Raw genomic sequence first — 19,090 nt, forward strand, 5'->3', positions numbered from 1 at the left:
TGCCTGCGGGGACGGACTGGGACGGACTGGGACGGACTGGGATGGAGGGACAGAGCCGCGGGATGGGCACAGCACGAGAGCCACCGCAGCGGGAGGGTCCCGGCCGCTGTCCCAGCGCCGGTCCCACGCCGCCCGTGGTGCTTTTCCCAGCGCTGGGGCTGATCCCATGGGAAGAGGAAGGATGGGGACATCGCGAGCGGGGGACACGGGGCCGGGCGCGGTGGCCGCGGGCTCCGGGAGGGTCGGGACGGGAGCGGCGAGGCTGCAGCGGGGCTGAGCAGCCACAGAGAGAGCCCGAAGGTGCGGAGGAGCCGGGGCTGGGCGGGAGGCGCGGCCCGAGCCCCGCCGGCTCCCGGGAACGGGAACGGGAACGGGGAGCTCCCCCGGGGCTCTGCGGTGCTCCGGGTCCTGGACACGGCGATCTGGGCTCTCAGCCCCAAATCCATCCATCCATCCGTCCGTCCGTCCGTCCGTCCATCCGCAGCCCCGCTCAGGTGGGACCCCACCCGCAGAGCTGCCTCCAGCTTTGGGTCCGACAGCACAAGGATGCGGAGCTGCTGGAGCAAATCCGGAGGAGGCACCAGGGATGCTCCGAGGGCTGGAGCTCCTCTGGAGCCAGGCTGGGAGAGCTGGGGGTGCTCACCTGGAGAAGAAAAGGACACACGGAGAGCTCAGAGCCCCTGGCAGGGCCTAAAGGGGCTCCAGGAGAGCTGCAGAGGGACGGGGGACAAGGGATGGAGGGACAGGACACAGGGAATGGCTTCCCAGTGCCAGAGGGCAGGGATGGATGGGAGATTGGGAAGGAATTGCTGGCTGTGAGGGTGGGCAGGCCCTGGCACAGGGTGCCCAGAGCAGCTGTGGCTGCCCCTGGATCCCTGGCAGTGTCCAAGGCTGGACAGGGCTTGGAGCAGCCTGGGATAGTGGAAGGTGTCCCTGCACCGGCCTTTGGATGTGTCTCCAACCCCCTCACAAGTGCTCGTGGCAAGTTGTTTCTCCAGCCCCCTCACAAATCCTCATTTCGAGTTGTTTCTCAAAATCCCGGAGAGTTTTCTGCAGAAAGTTTTCTTGGGGAGAGAAAAATAATCTTTAATGTAACAGAGGATGGGCTTGATCCCGAAGGAAGAAGGAATGAGCACGAGCCAAGTGGATTCACTCCCTCAGCACCTCCGGAGGTGCTGGGCCAAGCCCTGGGTATCTGAGCAGGAGAGCAGCAGCAAGAGGAGTGGGAAAATCAAGGGGTTTCACCCCAAATCCTGGGCTCCCTGAACTCATCCCCACATGGCCCTGTGGCACCCCTGGCACGGGCCAGCCCAGCCCTGTGATCTGGAAGCCGTTCCCTGCCTCAGGCTGAGTTTTCCCTCTCCCCCCGTCTCCCTCCATTTCCTTGCTGGCTCTGTCCGAGCCCTCTCTGCGATCTGAGCGCTTCAGCTGCTCCTGCTGCTCCTTCCCCACCTGAAGCCCAAACCCTCGGCCCCGCCGCCGTCTCTCCCAGGGTTGTTGTGGCAACGCTTGGGATGAGGTCAGGAGGAAGGGGTGGCTTTTTCAGGTGGGGGAGCAGCCACACAGCTGCCTTGGCTCCCAGAAACCGGAGCAGCTCCTTGCGAGGAAACCTTTGTAATAAAGAGGGAGAGGCTGGAAAACATCTGATGCCTGTCCAGAAATTGATTCCAAAGAGAAGGGGCTCGGTGGGTCCCTGGGTGAGTCTCTGGCTGGGAAGGGTCTCTCCCTGGATGTGTTTGGCCTGCTGCTTTTCCATCGGCAGCTTTTTAAGGCTCTGCGATTGGGGAGCCCTTTGGATTGCCTGGGGAGCCCTCGCTCCTGGTTTAATTGAGGATTTCTGGAAGTGGCTGTGCGCTCTAAACCACAGAACTGGGGGATGAAGGATGGTGGAGTTGGGAAGAGGGCAATGGATGTGCTGGAAAAAATCCCTGGGAGTGGGAAATGAGGCGCAGGTGGACAGTTCCTGCCTCAGTTTCCTCACTGTCCAGGTGAGGATGCTGAGGGTGACGCAGGGATGTGACCCGGCTCTTTCCTGGGGTGCAGCCCCTTTCCCATGGGATGCAAATATCCCCCAGGGAGCAAAACCTGGGAAAAAAAATCCCTCGTGGCTGGCTGTGCATGTCAGAGCCAGCTCAGATGGTTTTTGGGGTGCTGGGAGAGGCTCAGTTCTGCCTCCCCTGTAGATCTGCAGGAATTTTCACCCCCAAGCCACCTCCGGAGCCAAATGGCCCCACTCCACCGGCCCTGGCAGGGCTGGGATGTCTGCCAGGGCAGCCTTGGCCCCACAGACTCCCAGCCCATCTGGATTTTCCGTGCCTGCCGCTGGATTTACAGCCCTGGGTGCTGGAGCAGCTCCTGGCTGCTCGTTTGAGCGCAGCTGTGCCGGGATCAGAGCACAGAGCTCCGTCCCTGCCACCAGGAGAGGGGACAACGGGCAGCAGGAGCGGCCGGAGCAGCAGCAGAACCCCAGGGCACAGCGGGGCAGCTTTGGGGTGCTGGGCGCCCACGGAGAGCCAGGCTGAGGGGAGCAGTGCCTCGATTGTCCTGGTGTTTGGAAATCCCGTTGGGAATTCACTTCTCTCCTGCCTGTCGTGCCACAGGGACACCCCAAAGAGGTTGTGATGGACATGCAGAGACCCCTTCTCCCAGCAGGCTGCACCCCGAAGCCTGGCACTGTGCTGGGAGCCACCCTGCATCCCCATTCCAGGATTTTCCTCCTTGGGAATGCGGGATTCCTCCTCCCGAGCCCCTTCAGGGCCCTGCTGTGCGTTTGTCCATCTCCCACGCCACCGCGGAGTTCTTTTCCCCTTCTCTTTCCCCCCACGCTCCGGAGCTGGTTTAATCAGCTCCGAGTTTTCATTTCATGCCTTTCTCTCACTCCTTTTTTTGAGGGGGCAGTGAAATTTATACAATATTTAAGCAGCATAGTGGAGTCCTGGAAGATATTATTAATGTAAAAGGGACAGGCTGGAAATGCACTTGAACCTGGTTACAATTAGAGGGTGATTTTTCTAAAGGTCAATGAATTCAGATAATATCCACAGGGGGGAAAAGAAATTTAATACCTTTTTAGTGAATTAATTAATTATAATATTATATCAGCTTGGGGTTCTTTTCCAGAATGATTAAGGGAACGATCTGTCTTCGGAGAGGCTGGGGGAAGTCAGCGAGCGAAGGAGAGACTGACAGAGGGAAGGGAGAGAGGGGGAGACTTTAATGGGAGAATAATGGAGCCTTTTCTTCCCTTTAAAAACTCACTGCACTTCCAGGCCACATGATCCCTGCCTGCCGGGCCCAGACCCTTCCCTTCCAGCCTCTCCAAAGCCTTCTGGAGGGATTATTCCGAGTTTTCACCTTTCCAAAGCAGCTCCGGATGCTTCAGCATCCCCGAGGCCGGACGTGGTGCGGGGGTGGGCGGAACCTCTGCGGCAACTCCATCCCTGCTGCCACCAGGGCTGGCAGAGGGGGTCGTGGCCGGCTGGGAGGACACAGAGTCCCCAGGAGCCACCAAAAGCCGTGGCCTTGGCTTTGCTCCAGCCTGGGGAGAGCCTTGAGGCCCCAGCCCTCAGCGGTGTTGGTTTATCTGCAGCCCAAGCCGAGGCTGGAATTTACACTCTCTGCTAATCCAGCCAGCCCCAGAAATTAATTACGGCCTCGTACATTAAAAATTAACATAACCTTTCTGGATATATGTTCTTATGGCACGGGAGTGGGCCAGAGTCCCTCGGCTGCCTGTAATTGGAGCTGCTTTGCTTCTAATTCCTTCCCCCCCGCCCTGTTTTTTAGAGACGTGGACATTTGAACTCATTAATCACGACCCTGGTAGCTGGTAAAGTTTAAGAGGTTTGTAATTGCCTCTGCTGCTGGCAGAGTTTGCAGGGAAGGGGGAGATCGGGGGGAGCTCCTCTCTCCTTCCTTGGGGTGTGCTGGGATGGGCTGGGCCCCCCAAAACCCACCAGGGAGGTTCTCAGGGCTTGGCTGGAGGAGAGATGGGCAGGAAAAGGCTTTTGCAGGAGTTGCTCTGCCGTTCCAGGAGCTGCTTTTATGCTAAAATAAAATCAGCTTTCTTTATTCCTGGTGGGAATTACAGCACATCCCCACCCCTCTGCTGAGCTCCCGGCTGCAGAGATCCCAGTCCAGCAACGGGGACAGATCCAAAGCTGGATGTCCTGGTGGTGCCCCAGTGCTCTGGGGCTCCCAGTGCTGCTCTCACCGAGGAGTGGGAACATCCAGGGCAGTGTGATGGGATAAATTTCTCAATAAACCAAGAAATTCCTCAATAAAACAAGAAATTTCTTCATAAACACAAAAATTGAGTTGATGGATTTTATCAGTGGTGATTCCCAGTTCAGGCAGGACCCAGCACGCAGAGTGGGGCTGGGAACTGGGAGCCCAGTGGGTGTAACTGGTGCTGCTGGGCCACGGCCTGGAATTCCTGGGACTGGGATTGCCAGGGATGGTTTGTGCCTCCCATTGGTGGGCTCTAAACCAAAATGTGTCACGGGCACGGAGAGCATCTTCCTGCAGGGGTTTGCTCTCTGCTGCTGCAGCATCATCACAGCCCTGGGCTTCTGATGCACTTCCTCGATCTTCCCAAAAAATCCAGCCCTGGGTGATGCTGCTGGGTCACGGAATCATCGGATTGCTTGGGTTTGAAGAGACCTCATCCCATCCCACCCCCTGCCATGGGCAGGGACACCTCCCGCTATCCCAGGTTGCTCCAAGCCCCGTCCAGCCTGGCCTTGGGCACTGCCAGGGATCCAGGGGCAGCCTCCCGAGGAAGGGGGTTTAGAAGGGCCGGGTTGTGGTGCTGTGCTGGTGGCTCCAAACTCGGCACTGCCCCTGTTCTCCCGCTGCTCCCTGGAGGTGTTCATCCCTCAGCGTTCATCCCTCAGCCTTCATCCCTCAGCGTTCATCCCTCCTCCTCCTCCACTGCTTCCAAGAGGACGGAGAACTTCCCAGGCCCTTGGGCACATCTCCTCTTCCCTCCTTCCCCATCTCTCCTTAAAACCCCACCATCTTTTATCAAACCAACCCTTTCATTCCTCTTTCCTCCCCCTCCAACCCCACCACCTCCCTCCCTCCTTCCCTCCCTCCCTCCCACCACCTCCACCTCCCTCAGCCAGCCAGCGGCTGCCGGGAGAGCGCCAGCTCCGCTCCCATTGTGCTATCTTTGGGTCCTAAATTAAAATTTATGACATCTTGAAATGAGCAGTGAGGGTAATTTTGCTTCTGAGCGAAGATGCTAATGAGTCCCCTTAATGGCGTGAATAAGGAGTTGACGGGTCGTGTGTCACTTTGCGCAGCCCGTGCTGGTGGTGTAATGGCCGCAGTAAGTGTCTGTAATTATACCCTGTCTCGCTGTATTTTGGCAGCCGTTGTGGGAGAGCAGCGGCTCAGCCGCGGCCAAGGCAGGGGGGGAGGGAGAAGGGAAAACGGGGAAAAAAAATCCCAGCCCCTCCTGGGCGCCCTCTGTGCTCCCCGGACTCCTCTTCCCCCTCCTGTGTGGCTCCAGAGCGGGGCCTTTGCTGGGTTCCCGGTGTGATGGTTGTGGCTGCTTAGGCTGAGCTGCTCCATCCAAGGCAGGGAGGGAAAAGGTAAAGGGGGAAAAAAAATCCCAGCCCCTCCTGGGTGTCCTCTGTGCTCCCCGGACTCCCTGTGCCCTCCTGTGCAATTCCAGAGCGGTGGCTTTGCTGGATTTGGCTCCAGTGGGATGGCTGATGGCTGAGCTGCTCCATGCAAGGCAGGGGATGGAGAGAAGGGAAAGGGGATAAAAAGTCTCAGCCCCTCCTGGGCATCCTCTGTGCTCCCTGGAGTCTCCGTCCCCTCCTGTGCGACTCCAGAGCGGTGCCTTTGCCAGGCTCAGTTTCAGCAGGATGGTTGTGGCTGTTTGGGATGAGCTGCACCATGCAAGGAGTGGATGTGCCCCTCCTGGGTGTCCTCTGTGTTCCCTGGACTCCCTGTGCCCTCCTGAGCGGTGGCTTGGCAGGGTTTGGCTCCAGTGGGACGGCTGATGGCTGAGGCTGAGCTGCTCCATGCAAGGCAGGGTGGAAAAAGGGAAAAAAACCCCAGCCCCTCCTGGGCATCCCCTGTGCTCCCCAGACTCCTTGCCCCCCTCCCGTGTGACTCCAGATTTGCCAGGTTTGGCTCCAGTGGGATGGCTGGGGCTGTTTAGGATGAGCTGCTCCATCCAAGGCAGAGACGAGGGAGTATGGAAAGAAGGGGGAAATCCCAGCCCCTCCTGGGCATCCTCTGTGCTCCTCGGGCTCCTCATCCCCTCCTGTGTGACTCCAGAGTGGTGCCTTTGCCAGGCTCAGTTTCAGCAGGATGGTTGTGGCTGTTTGGGATGAGCTGCACCATGCAAGGAGTGGATGTGCCCCTCCTGGGTGTCCTCTGTGTTCCCCGGACTCCCTGTGCCCTCCTGAGCGGTGGCTTGGCAGGGTTTGGCTCCAGTGGGATGGCTGATGGCTGAGGCTGAGCTGCTCCATGCAAGGCAGGGGATGGAGAGAAGGGAAAGGGGATAAAAAATCCCAGCCCCTCCTGGGTGTCCTCTGTGCTCCCCGGGCTCCTCATCCCCTCCCGTGTGACTCCAGAGAGGTGCCTTTGCCGGATTTGGTTCCAGTGGGACGGCTGGGGCTGTTTAGGATGAGCTGCTCCATCCCTCATCTCCTTTCTCCCCTCTAAAGCCAGCTGGTGACCCCACAGGTCCCCCTCTGCCACGCACCACTCGGCACCACATCCCGAGCAAGAACTGCTGAGAAATGAACAACTCGAGCATGGGCTGGGAAGTTCCTGGCCTCGTGGAGGTTTGGGAATGAGGTAGTCCATGGAACATGGTCCGTGGTCCTGGGGCAGATAAAAACCTTCAGAAAAGCAGTTTGTAAGCAGGACCTCGCTTGGGATGTGGTGCCGAGTCCCAACTGCACTCTCAGGGAGCTTGGCTGCAAAATGATCCCAAAAAACAGCAGCTCCCAAGCAGCTCCTCGTGTTGGGATGGGAAAGTCTGCCCCTTTGTCCTTATCCCCAGGAAGCAGCTCTGTGCCAGGCCAAGGGACCAGCCTGGAGCCCGGTGGAGCACCCTGGGGTGATGCAGCATCCCTGGGGGATGGAGCACCCTGGGGGATGGAGCATCCCTGGGGGATGGAGCTTCCCAAACTTCCCTGAGGCCAGAGACCTTCCAGTCCATGCTTGAGTTGTCCATTTCTTGTCAGTTTTTGCTCGGGAAGGGGTGGGATGGTTGGTGAAAGTGCTGAAGATGTTTGTGGGGATTTTGGATGCCTATAAGGGCAGGGCTCCAGCTTGGATATTCTCTGGGACTTCTTGGGGCAACAACCTGGTCCCAACCCAAGCCAAGAACCTGAATAAAATGAATTTATACCCCAAATATGTGGCAAAGAGCTCCCTGAGCGAGCCAGGCGGGTTTTCCGGCACTGGCTTTGCAGGAATGTGTTCCTGGATTTACACCTGGATCACTTCCTGGGGCAAGGATAGGCGGCAAGAACACAACAGCAGCTCCTGGAGCCACCATGGAATGACTCCCAGGGAATGTGGAGCTCGGGAAGCCGTGTCCCAGCCCGGCCTCTCCCATGGCACATCCAAGCTCTCTCCCTGCGAACAGCCCCGCGCCTTCCAGCTGAAAAATCCCAACCTCTGGCTCTGCTCCGTCGTCTCCGGGCTCGCAGGGGATGATTTACAAACTGCCGAGGTTCCTGCGGCGCCTTTGTGGAGGTGAATTTGTGTTTATGTGTCTCGTGAAGCCTCCAGAGCCCTCCACGTATTTCTTCCTTTCCTCCTCCTGCCTCCTCCACACCATTCCCGACGTGAGGAATTCCTGGGTGATCCCGAGAAGCACGGGCAGGGCCAGGCAGAGACCGGGAGAGGCTTTTCCCAGCACTGCTGTGGGTGTTGGGGTGGATGTTATTCCCATCCTCCTTCCACTTCTCCTCCTTGCTCTGCCTTTGGTTCCCAAGGATTTTTGGGGACTTTTGTGGTCCCACCTTTGTGCCTGGAGCTTGGAGGAGCAGCAGCTTTGGGCACAGCCCCGTGGAGCTCCCCTGAGGTGTCCTTGTGGGGACGGGCAGTGTGGTCCAGCTGCTCCCCTCTTTCCCAGACTGATTTGCTGTTGTCACCTTTGGAAGCAGCAGGAATGATTTTAAGAACAACAGCGCCTGGATGTCCAAAACATCCCTGTTGTGGGCATCACATCTTGGCTTTGGGAAGCGAGGAATCTCCCTGGGCATGGGCTTGGATTGCCCAGAGCTGCTGAGAGGTGCAGAAATCCCTGCCAGCCTCACGCTCCAAGCACCGGGCTCCCGCAGGTGCTGCTTGCACAGGTAAGGGATGCTCCACACCCACCTGGCGCATCCCTGCGGATACCAACGCCCCCACCCCGTCCCCAGCTGCCTGCAGAACCAACCCAGGTGTCTGTGCCAGGCCACACGTGGCAGGGTTTTAAGGGACAATATCAATAAAGTCGGGATCGCTGTTCCCAGGCTCCGGAGCGGGGCTGGCAGCGGGCGCTCCCCGGGATCGTGACCATTGAAATATTGAAGTACTCGCATACAAACGGCGCTTTCAAGTATTTTTGACAAGGGTACTAATTAAATCTTAATTGACGCTGCACTAATTAGCTTCTTAATTACATGGAACCACGTAATTAGCAGCACACTCTGTGCTAATTGTTAATTAGGAAAACCAGGCTTCCCCCTATGCCCCCCCCCCCCCAGCCCTCCCATCCCTCCCCTCCTGTTGTCGCTTTTAACTGAAGAGGCTCTGGTGGGAGGAGGAGGAAGAAGAGGAAGAGGGGTGGGGTTGTGCTGTGCTGCCAGCACATGGCACAGGATGGTGTGGGGCTCCAGGTGGGATTTGGGATGGGGGCAGGCACACCTGTGGGGGGAGTGGGAGCACTCCTTGGGGTTGCTGACGAAGGAAAATCCTCCTCTGGAGTCATCCCCGTTCCAACTCCTTCAGGATGAGCCCAAAACCTCCTCAGGCTTTCATTTGGCCGCTTCCTTGCGGGGGTGAGGGTCAATCCCACCCCAAACTGGGCACACTGGGGTGACTGGGTGCTCTCACCTGCCTGGGCACCCTGGCTTTGCTGCTGGGGTGGATTCCACCCCTCTGTGGGCACCGCGGGATTCCAGGATTGTGGATCAGCCTGGCTCTGTGGCAGCATTAGCCTGGCACCGTGTTTAACCTCCAAACCTGGATTTTGGGAGAAGAATCACCCAGCTCAAGCTGTGCCACTGCCATGAGGGACCAGAGATGCTCCATCCCAGTCCCTGCTTCCCAAAACCTTCCGTTCCCACTGGGAATGGCAGCCATGGGGTGATGCTGTTTGTCCACCTCCTCCACGTCTCCCACCCCAAAATCTGCTCCAGCATCCCCCTCCCCACGCCAGCCAGCCCACGCTGCCCATCCTTGCAACATGCAAACCCCAAAGCTGGAGTTTTCCAGGTTTCTCCCTCTACTCTTTCTTCTTTAAGTATTTTTTATTATTTTTTAATTGCGCCGTTTTCCAGGAAATTGGAAAAAAAAACCCAGTGGCCCAACACCTGCTGCTGAGCCGGTCTTTCCCGAGAGCCTGGAGGAGCGGGATGTGCAGCTGGGATTGCAGCCCTGTGTTTATGGGGAAAGAGGTGGAGGGGGAAAGGAAATATCTGTATTTTCAGCAGGGGAAAAAGAGGAGGAAAAGAAAAGGGGGGAGAAGAAAAAAAAATTAAAAAGAAAAGAAGAGGTGAGAAAATTGTGCTCATTTGACAAATCTTTCTAATTAGGGGCCAATTATGTCCTCAGATTCCTAATTGGGATTCCGGCAGGTTTTCAGGCTTGTAGGGTAATTACAGGCTCGTAATTCTATTAAGATGGAAATTTGGGAGAAATACCTTATCATAACATTTGGATTTTGCCATCTGTGTTGACGGGCTGCAGCTCGGGTGGGAAGGGGGTGCTTCACTCCCGTGCTGAGCCTGATCCTGATCCTGATCCCCATCCTGATCCTGATCCTCGTCCTGATCCTGATCCTGATCCCCATCTCAATCCTCAAATGGTGCTGTTGGTAGGATGGGAAAAGGGGATGGGGGATCTGAGCCTGGTCTTGGTCCCAGGTTTGTTGTGTCCTCAGCGTGCCAGGAGAGTGGATTTAGGTGGAAATTCCCAGGATTCTGCAGGGCTGGATGTCCCCAGGGCCATCCCTGCCCCATCAATCCCAATCCCGGCGGTATTTCCAACCAGGAGTATCCATCACCAGCCTGGAGGAGGAAGCAGCTCCCTCAGCTTCCTCGGATTTCTCTGTCACCCGCCTGTGCTGGCGCTTGTCCCAGCCCTGGGATGTGTTGGGACACTCCTGTCCCTGTCCCCCCCACAATTTGAGGTTCCCCAAATCCCTAATGCTCGTTTGGATTTGGATTTCGATTTTCCCCCTCTCGGCTAATGAAACCAGCTGCGGGTAATTATTTGAATCTGCATTCCTGGGTGGGAACGCAGCTTCTCCTTCTGGATCCGCGAATTTAGAATAAAAACGAAAATGGGAAAGAATAAGAAAATAAAAAAATAAATCATGATAATAAAAAAAAAAAAAGCAAACCCCTCCTCTCCAGGAGAGTCTGGCTGCTTTTGATCTTTTGTGTGAGGCCTCTTATCGGGACCAGAGTGGGTTTAGACGCTGGAAGATGCGGGAATAACACTCCACGGAGATAAGCTGCAGCCCCGGCTCGCCTTTGTGTGGCACGTTTGATAGGACTGGGGCGATGTTTACTGGGAGGCTCTGGGAGAGGAGGAGTCCCCAGCACAGCTGAGAAGAAAAATAATTGCTTTTCGCAGGGTAATTAAAGGCTGGGGGGCTCAGCCCCGGGATGGGGTGGGAGCAAAGGGTTGGTTTGCTGGGAAACCCTTTGGATTTTTGGGATGTGGCGGATGGGACTTGTCACTGTCACGGCCACCAGGACCCCTCGTGGGGACACAGGAAATCCCGGGATGCTCATCCAGAGGTGTCAGATACTCCACCCTTGGATTATTTCATTGGGATGAGCATGGAAATGGCAGCGCTGGGTTAAAGGAATGTCCCTGGGGCGCTTTTGGGGTCCCAAACTTCAGCTTTGGGGTGGATCAGGATCCATCCGGAGCATCCCAGAGGCTCGGGAGCATCATTTGGAGGCTCGGGAGGAGCCCCGGATGGGGAAAACTGCTGGGAAAACCCTGCTGGATTTCTCCATCTAAAGGAGTTCCCCAACTCTTACAGGTGCCAGGAGGAACTTCCCAACTTTTCCAGCGCCCAGCCACCCCTGGGCTGCCGAGCAAGGACATTTCTCCTTCCCAGGACCCATCCCTGGGGTCGCCCAGGAGCAGCCCCCACCTCCTGCATCCCCGGAATCGCTTTCCTATTAATCTGACTTTTTATTATTATTATTATTGTTATTATTATTAAACATCTCTCTTCTCCCAAATCATCTCGGAGCCGCGGCGAGGTCCCCGGTAATAGCTCCATAAATTTCCGCCATAAAAAGTAATGGAGGGAGACAAATGAGATAATTAGGAATAAATCTTGGCGAGGTCTCTATTCATCAACATCCCCCAGAACCGGCCAATATTCCAAATCATTAGCAAAGCCCGTAATTAACAAAGAGCCGAGGCTTCCAGCGTTAATAAAGCTCGCTCAACTCGAGATTATCAGGTAGCAGCTGACGAATCAGCCCTGCTAATATTACGGCCTTTGTTAGGGATCTTCTTTCTTTTTTTTAAAGCTAAAAACCCCGTGTCGTGGGGTTTGGTGTTCTTTTTTTTTTTTTTGTTCTCCCCTCTCTTCTGCTAAATTTTAATTAGATTTTTGCATCTGTAGAGGCCGAGGGAGGGGACAAAGGGACAAGGTTTTTTTCTTCAATGTTCAGGGATGGTGGCCAAAGAAGAACCTGATGGATTTTGGGTTTTTTTTTAATTTTTTCCCCCATTTTTCTTACTACTTTCGTTCGTTCCTCCATACTGTGGGGAGTCCTCGAGGCTGGGACCAATGAACAGCCAACTTTTATTTATTCTCTCCCTAAAAGCCTCAGGATTTCTGGAATATTTGTGTGGACGGAAGGTGCCAGCTCAGCTCGGTGAAGCTGCCACTCCCAGCACCTCGTTTGGGCTAAAAGCAGAAGGAATTCGCCAAAAATCGAGCGCAGCGATTATTTTCCTGCCATGGATTAGGAATTCCGGGGGGTTTTTGGAGGTTTATGAGGAGTTTTTCTGTCCCCTGCCCACCTGAACAACGTGGGCACCACAAGCGCAGCCCCCCACGTCCTCCATCCTCCCCGGCTGGCACTGAGTGTCCAGAGAATTAAATTTTCACTTAAAAAATTACAAATTAATCACTTAAAAGTAAGGCTGAAAAGGTTTTGCAGCTGCAGAAGAGCTGCAAGGCTGCTCAGCCCCCCTGAAACCCCAGGGAAGCGCAGTTTGGGGTCTCACTGCCCCCGTTTCAGCCTCTGCCATCTCTTCAAACTCTCTTAAAATCATTCATTTGGGGTTTTTTAGGCTAAAAACTGCTTCAGATCGAGCAGGGTAAAATCTTTGCTCGTGCTGTGGGTATCCCCAGAGGAGGTGCAGCCGCTGAGAATTTTGGAATAAAATCCTGACCCTCGTGTCTTGATTTTTCTTGATTTTTCCTTGATTTTTTCCTCGACTTTTCTTGATTTTTCCTTGATTTTTTTCCTTGATTTTTTCCTTAACTTTTCTTGATTTTTTCCTTGATCTTTCCTTGATTTTTGCCTTGACTTTTCTTGATTTTTTCCTTGATTTTTTCCTTGATTTTTTGCCTTGATTTTTTTTTTTTTTAATTTTTTTATTTTTTCCTTGATTCTTTCCTTGGATTTTTCCGAGCATCCCTCGGGCAACTGGGCCCAGTCCGAGCGCGCTGGTGGGGACTGGGCGAACTGGTGGTGGGTGGCTTCACTAGAGGGCAGCATCCTGCCTGGAATAAAGCTGCCCGGAATCCCAGGAATTTGGGATGAGCCAGGTGGGAGCATCCCAAGGACTTCGCACCTGGAAGGGTGAAGGTGTTGGAGGCAGCGGGGCTGCGCTCCGGGAATGCCGCGGCTGGGATCCATGGGTTCATGGACAACCCCTGGTTTGGGATTTGGGAGAGATTTGGGGAATGGCTCCTCCGGGAGCCGCTTGTTCCCAAAATCTGGAAGGGTTTTGGGAGTGACTCCGCTGCTCGGCCGGCACGGGGAGGAGGCTGAGCACGAGCAGGAAGGGTTGGGAAGCTCCAAGCGGGATAAAAGGGGCTGGAGCAGCGCAGCCGGGATAAAAGTGGGGCTGCACGGTGGGAATTCCCGGGAATTCCTTCCCAAATCCTCAGGCAAACCCCAAATCAGGGAGCAGCAAGGTGGGAAAAGGCAGCGCAGGCAGGGACAGGGGGGATTGGTGGGATTGGGGGGATGAGGCTCTTTAGAGAGCCCGAAATTCAAAATCCTTCCTTGGGATTCCAAAGGATTCCTTTGGGCCCAGGCACAAATCAGAGGGGTTGGGCTGGGAATGGGCCGGGAGCGCCCCAGCAAATCCCAAAGCGCAGCTCCGGGATTGCCCGGCCTGGAATGGGGCAGGAGGCCCAGCCTGGCAGGGAAATTCCATGGAAATTTCCGGGCATTCCAGTGCCGAGGGAAAAACCGCACATCAACAGGGAAAGGGATCCCACAGGGGATGGAGGGAACCAGGGACTGCCGAGGGCCAGGGAGGGGAAACAGGGAGCTGGGCGAAAGAAATAAAAATAAAAATAAAAATAGAAATAAGAATAAGAATAAGAATAAGAATAAGAATAAGAATAAGAATAAGAATAAAAATAAAAATAGGAATGAAAATAGGAATAAAACCAGGAATAAAAATAAAAATAAAAATAGAAAATAAAAATAAAAATAAGAATAAAAATAAAAATAAATAGAAAATAAGAATAAGAATAAGAATAAAAATAAAAAAATAAAAATAGAAAATAAATAAAATGTATAAGTATATTTTTATATAAATATATAAATATATAAATATATAAACACATAAATATATAAAGACATAAATATATAAAGACATAAATATATAAAGATATAAAGACATAAATATACAAATATATAAACAGAAAAACAGAAAAATAGAAAAAATATTAAAACCTCAAACAATATCGATATAAATAATGTAGAAATTCATAGATAATTACATATAAATATATAGAGTTTATCGTATATATCACATATATAATACATATTAGATATAAAACGTATATCACATACATATAATATCTATTTTATATGTGATATATATTATATAAAATAGATATTATATATATAAATATATATATACACATATACATATATATACATGCATATACACATATATATGTAATATATAATACTTATCATATATAGCATCGATAAAGTGGCACTGGGGCGAGAATAAAATAAAATTAAAAAAAATAAAAAGATAAAAATAAAATAAAATAAAATAAATAAAATAAAATAAATATAAATATAATAAAATAAAATAAAAAGAAAATAAATATAAATAAAATAAAATAAAATTAAAATAAAATAAAATAAAAATAAAATAAACCAAAATAAAATAAAATAAAATAAAATCAATTTGTGCAAAATGTCACGCAATGATTAAATTCATCAAATCATCAAGGTTGGAAAAGACCTTCAGGATCATCAAGTTCAACCGTACATAAATACGGGTAAATGTATAGATATAATTGTATACATCGACGTATCGATCCATCTCTAGATTTATTTATCTATATATTTATAGATATAAAAAACTTCCTATTTTTATATATTGCCACCGGGACCTTGTAGAGAATACACAGAATATACAGACAAACTTGGGCAGAAGAGGGGGATTTGCACAAATCTCGGTGTACAAATCTCAGTGCAGGAACGCAGGAAACGGCGCTGGGGCGGCTGAGGAACGGATTCATTTGTGGCAAATATCTTAGAATTTGGCCAATCGTTAAAGGTGGAAAAGAGCTCGGAAATCATCAATTGCAACCCTATATCTACATGTGAATATAGAATTTTCTATCCTCACCCAGTGGAATTTTTTATATATATATACATTTATTTTTATTATTATTTTTTATTTTTATTTTTATTTTTATTTCTATTTTTTTGCTTTTGTTTTTATTTTTTATTTTATTTTATTTTTATTTTTATTTTTGTTTTTATTTTTGTTTTTGTTTTTATTTTTATTTATTTTTATTTTTATTTTTGTTTTTGTTTTTGTTTTTATTTTTATTTTTGTTTTTATTTTTATTTATTTTTGTTTTTATTTTTGTTTTTATTTTTGTTTTTATTTTTGTTTTTTATTTTATTTTTATTTTATTTTTATTTTTTAGTTTTAGTTTTATTTTAATTTTATTTTTATTTTATTTTATTTTTATTTTATTTTTATTTTTATTTTTATTTTTATTTTTATTTTTATTTTTATTTTTATTTTTATTTTTTATTTATATTTGTATTTATATTTTATATGTATATACATATTTTATACATCTATATATACATACACATCTATATAAATACGTAAATACATAAATATATAAATATATACATATATAAATATATAAATATATAAATATATAAATATATACATATATAAATATATAAATATATAAATACGTAAATACATAAATATATAAATATAAAAATATATAAAAATATATATAAATATATAAATATATAAATATATACATATATACATATATAAATATATAAACATATAATTACGTAAATACATAAATATATAAATATAAAAATATATATAAATATATACACATATAAATATATAAATATATAAATATATAAATGCATAAATACATAAATACATATATAAATATATAAATATATAAATATATATACATATATACATATATACATATATACATATATAAATATATATAAATATATACATATATAAATATATAGATATAAAATACCACTGGGTGAGTATAGAAAAATCTGTATTTGTGCAAAATATATACATATATAAATAAATAAATACATATATATGCAGAATAATAAATGCAGAAAAATAGATGTACGTCTCCCGATACATGCAGGTATGTGGGTATATACACACGTGTCTGTCTGTGCACATTTTTATATCTTTTATATTTTTATAGATATGATTAGACTTCTAAAAAGAAATTCTATATTATATATTGGGGATTATATTTGATGTAACTTTTAGAAGATACCTTTTAATCTAAGGTTTGTTTTGCTGGAATGTATTTTCTATCCTATATTTGCTAGAATACGTTTTATGGAATATATTTTCTAGAATATATTTCCTAGAATATATTTCCTAGAGCATGTTTTCTATACTACATTTCACAGAAAATATTTACCGTCATATTTCGATTTCATATTTTTATTTAACGTTTGAATACCGCCTTTTAAGATCACCTTTTTAAAACGAACCCCCATCTTTTTAGCAGAAGATTTCCTTTCTCACCCCATCACTCACTGAACCCGCGGGGGGTTAAAGGCAGGGCCGACCTTCCCTCCCCCCAAAATATTGCCCGTAATGGCTCTCAAATGTTGGCACCCCCGGCTCCCAGATATTCCCGAATTCCAGCCCCGCTCCAGTTTCCGAAAGAAAACAACCGCGGCAGGAAATCGCTCTTTGGGTTTGGGAGGCACCTCTTCCTGAGGAGCTGCCTGGAAAAGGCTCCGGAAAAGCTGGGAAAGGCTCCGGAAAAGCTGGGAAAAGCTCTGGAAAAGCTGGGAAAGGCTCTGGAAAAGCTGGGAAAGGCTCTGGAAAGCTGGGGAAGGCTCCGGAAAAGCTGGAAAAAGCTCTGGAAAAGCTGGGAAAGGCTCTGAAAAGCTGGGAAAGGCTTTGCAAAGCTGGGAAAGGCTCCGGAAAAGCTGGGAAAGGCTCTGAAAAGCTGGGAAATGTTTTGGAAAAGCTGGGAAAGGCTCTGGAAAAGCTGGGAAAGGCTCTGGAAAAGCTGGAAAGGGTCTTGAAAGCTGGAAAAGGCTTTGGAAAAGCTGGAAAAGGCTCTGAAAAGCTGGGAAAGGCTCTGGAAAAGCTGGGAAAGGCTCTGGAAAGCTGGGAAAGGCTCTGAAAAGCTGGAAAAGCTCTGAAAAGCTGGGAAAGGCTCTGGAAAAGCTGGGAAAGGCTCTGGAAAAGCTGGAAAAGGCACTGCCAGCCCCTGGCGTGGCCGTCAGTGGGGACGGGGATGCTCCAAAGCCACCCCGCTGCAGCTGGAGGATTTTCCAGCAGGGAAAAAGGAGGTGCTGGAGCTCAGCGGGTTCGGATCGACCCCCAGGATAAAATCAGGGGGGTGTTAAGGTGTAAAAATGGCTCAATAAACCGAGAAATTCCTTAATAAATGGAGAAATTCCTTAATAAATGGAGAAATTCCTTAATAAACCGAGAGATTCCTTAATAAACCAAGAGATTCCTTAATAAACGGAGAAATTCCTTAATGAATCAAGAAATTCCTTAATAAACACAAAAATGGGGTTGGTGGATTTTCTCAGTGGTGATTCCCGGCTCAGGCGGGACCCAGCACCCAGAGCGGGGCTTGGAACTGGGAGCCCAGTGGGCGTTACTGGTGCTGCTGGGCCACAACCTGGAATTCCCAAGCCGGGAATTCCCTGGGCAGCCGGACCACACACCGAGCCCTCCGCCAACCCCTCTGGAGTTCCCGTTTCTCCCTCTGGTTTTCCTGACCTCTGGAAAACCCATCCATTGCCCACCTGGTCCCTGCTGCCACCAGCTTGGCTGGTGCGGAGCTCCAGGATATTCCTGGATGATGGGAATCCCCGCCGGAGCAGGATGGGATCCGTGCGTTTCAACCTCCCTTTGGCATGAAATCCCTGGATTTTTGTGCTCAGGAATATTTATTTACACCCCCGCGGCTCCGTGGCTCCGGCACATCCCGATTTTCCTCCTTGTGCCCCTTGGCATTGCCAACCCTTCTCCAGCCTGAGGGTGAGCGGCTCCCTGGGCTTCTCCCAGGCACCAGGAGAGGGTTAATGGGATAATTCCTGAATTTTCCTCCTCCAGCTTGGTAGCAACGCCGAACGTGGGGATCTCTGCTCTCCTTTGGGTTGCAGCCTCCGGGCTCGGCGCCTTTGGGCAGCCGAACCCTCTGGAATCTGCCAGCTCCGGCTGAGCTCAGACAGCTCCGGCACCCCCTCCCCTCGGGATTTGGGAATTTTGGGGGGTCTCTGCTGGTGGGACACTCCAGAGCCGTCCCACCCTGCTCCCCTCAGCCAAATCCTGCCAAGCTCCCGGCACGCGGAGCCAAGGGACAGCACCCCCGTGTTGGGGACAGGTCCTAAAGTGTCCCCCGAAAATGACGGCAAACAGGGACAAAAACCCTTCCCTGACCCTTTCCTGACCTTTTCCTGCCCTTTCTTTGCCCCTTTCCTGCCCCTTTCCTGCCCCTTTCCTGCCCTTTATTTGCCCCTTTCCTGCTCCTTCCGTGCCCCTTTCCTGCCCCTTTCCTGTCCCTTTCCTGCCCCTTTCCTGCCCCTTCCATGCTCCTTCCATGCCCCCTCCGTGCTCCTTCCATGCCCCTTCCTTGCCCCTTCCCTGCCCCTTCCCTGCCCTCCCTGGGTGTTTTCCCTTCCTTGGCAGTGCCGTCCCTCCTTGTGCAGGAGGCTGAGAGGTGCCAGATGGCCCCAAGCCACCTCTGGTAGGGCCACTGTCACCACACCTCGGTGCCAGCCCCGTAGGACGCACGGGACCCAGAGCGGGGGCTGGTGCCAGCACAGGCACTGGGTTTTTCATTCAGTGGATGCTCACGCTTCTGGCAGGTTCGGGATTAAAGGAATCAGCTCCAGCCAGACACTGTGGGACACCAGGGAGTGGGAAAAAGTGATGCTGCCGGGCCTCTGGCCTCAAGCTGGGTTTTGGGGAAGGGTGAAAGCGAGGAGAGGAGCTGGTGGACCTGAAATGTTAATTCCTTCCAGCTGTTGTCAGTCTGGCAGGTTCTCAAAGGAAGTTTAATAGACTGCAGTCGTCTCCCCTCGGCCTCGGCCCCGTCCCCCATCCCGGCAGAACCTGGGATTACATGAGCAGCTCTGCCTTCCAAAGATTTGGGTTTATTTTA

This window comes from Corvus cornix, chromosome 26 (assembly GCF_000738735.6).
Source record: "Corvus cornix cornix isolate S_Up_H32 chromosome 26, ASM73873v5, whole genome shotgun sequence".
Taxonomy (NCBI): domain Eukaryota; kingdom Metazoa; phylum Chordata; class Aves; order Passeriformes; family Corvidae; genus Corvus; species Corvus cornix.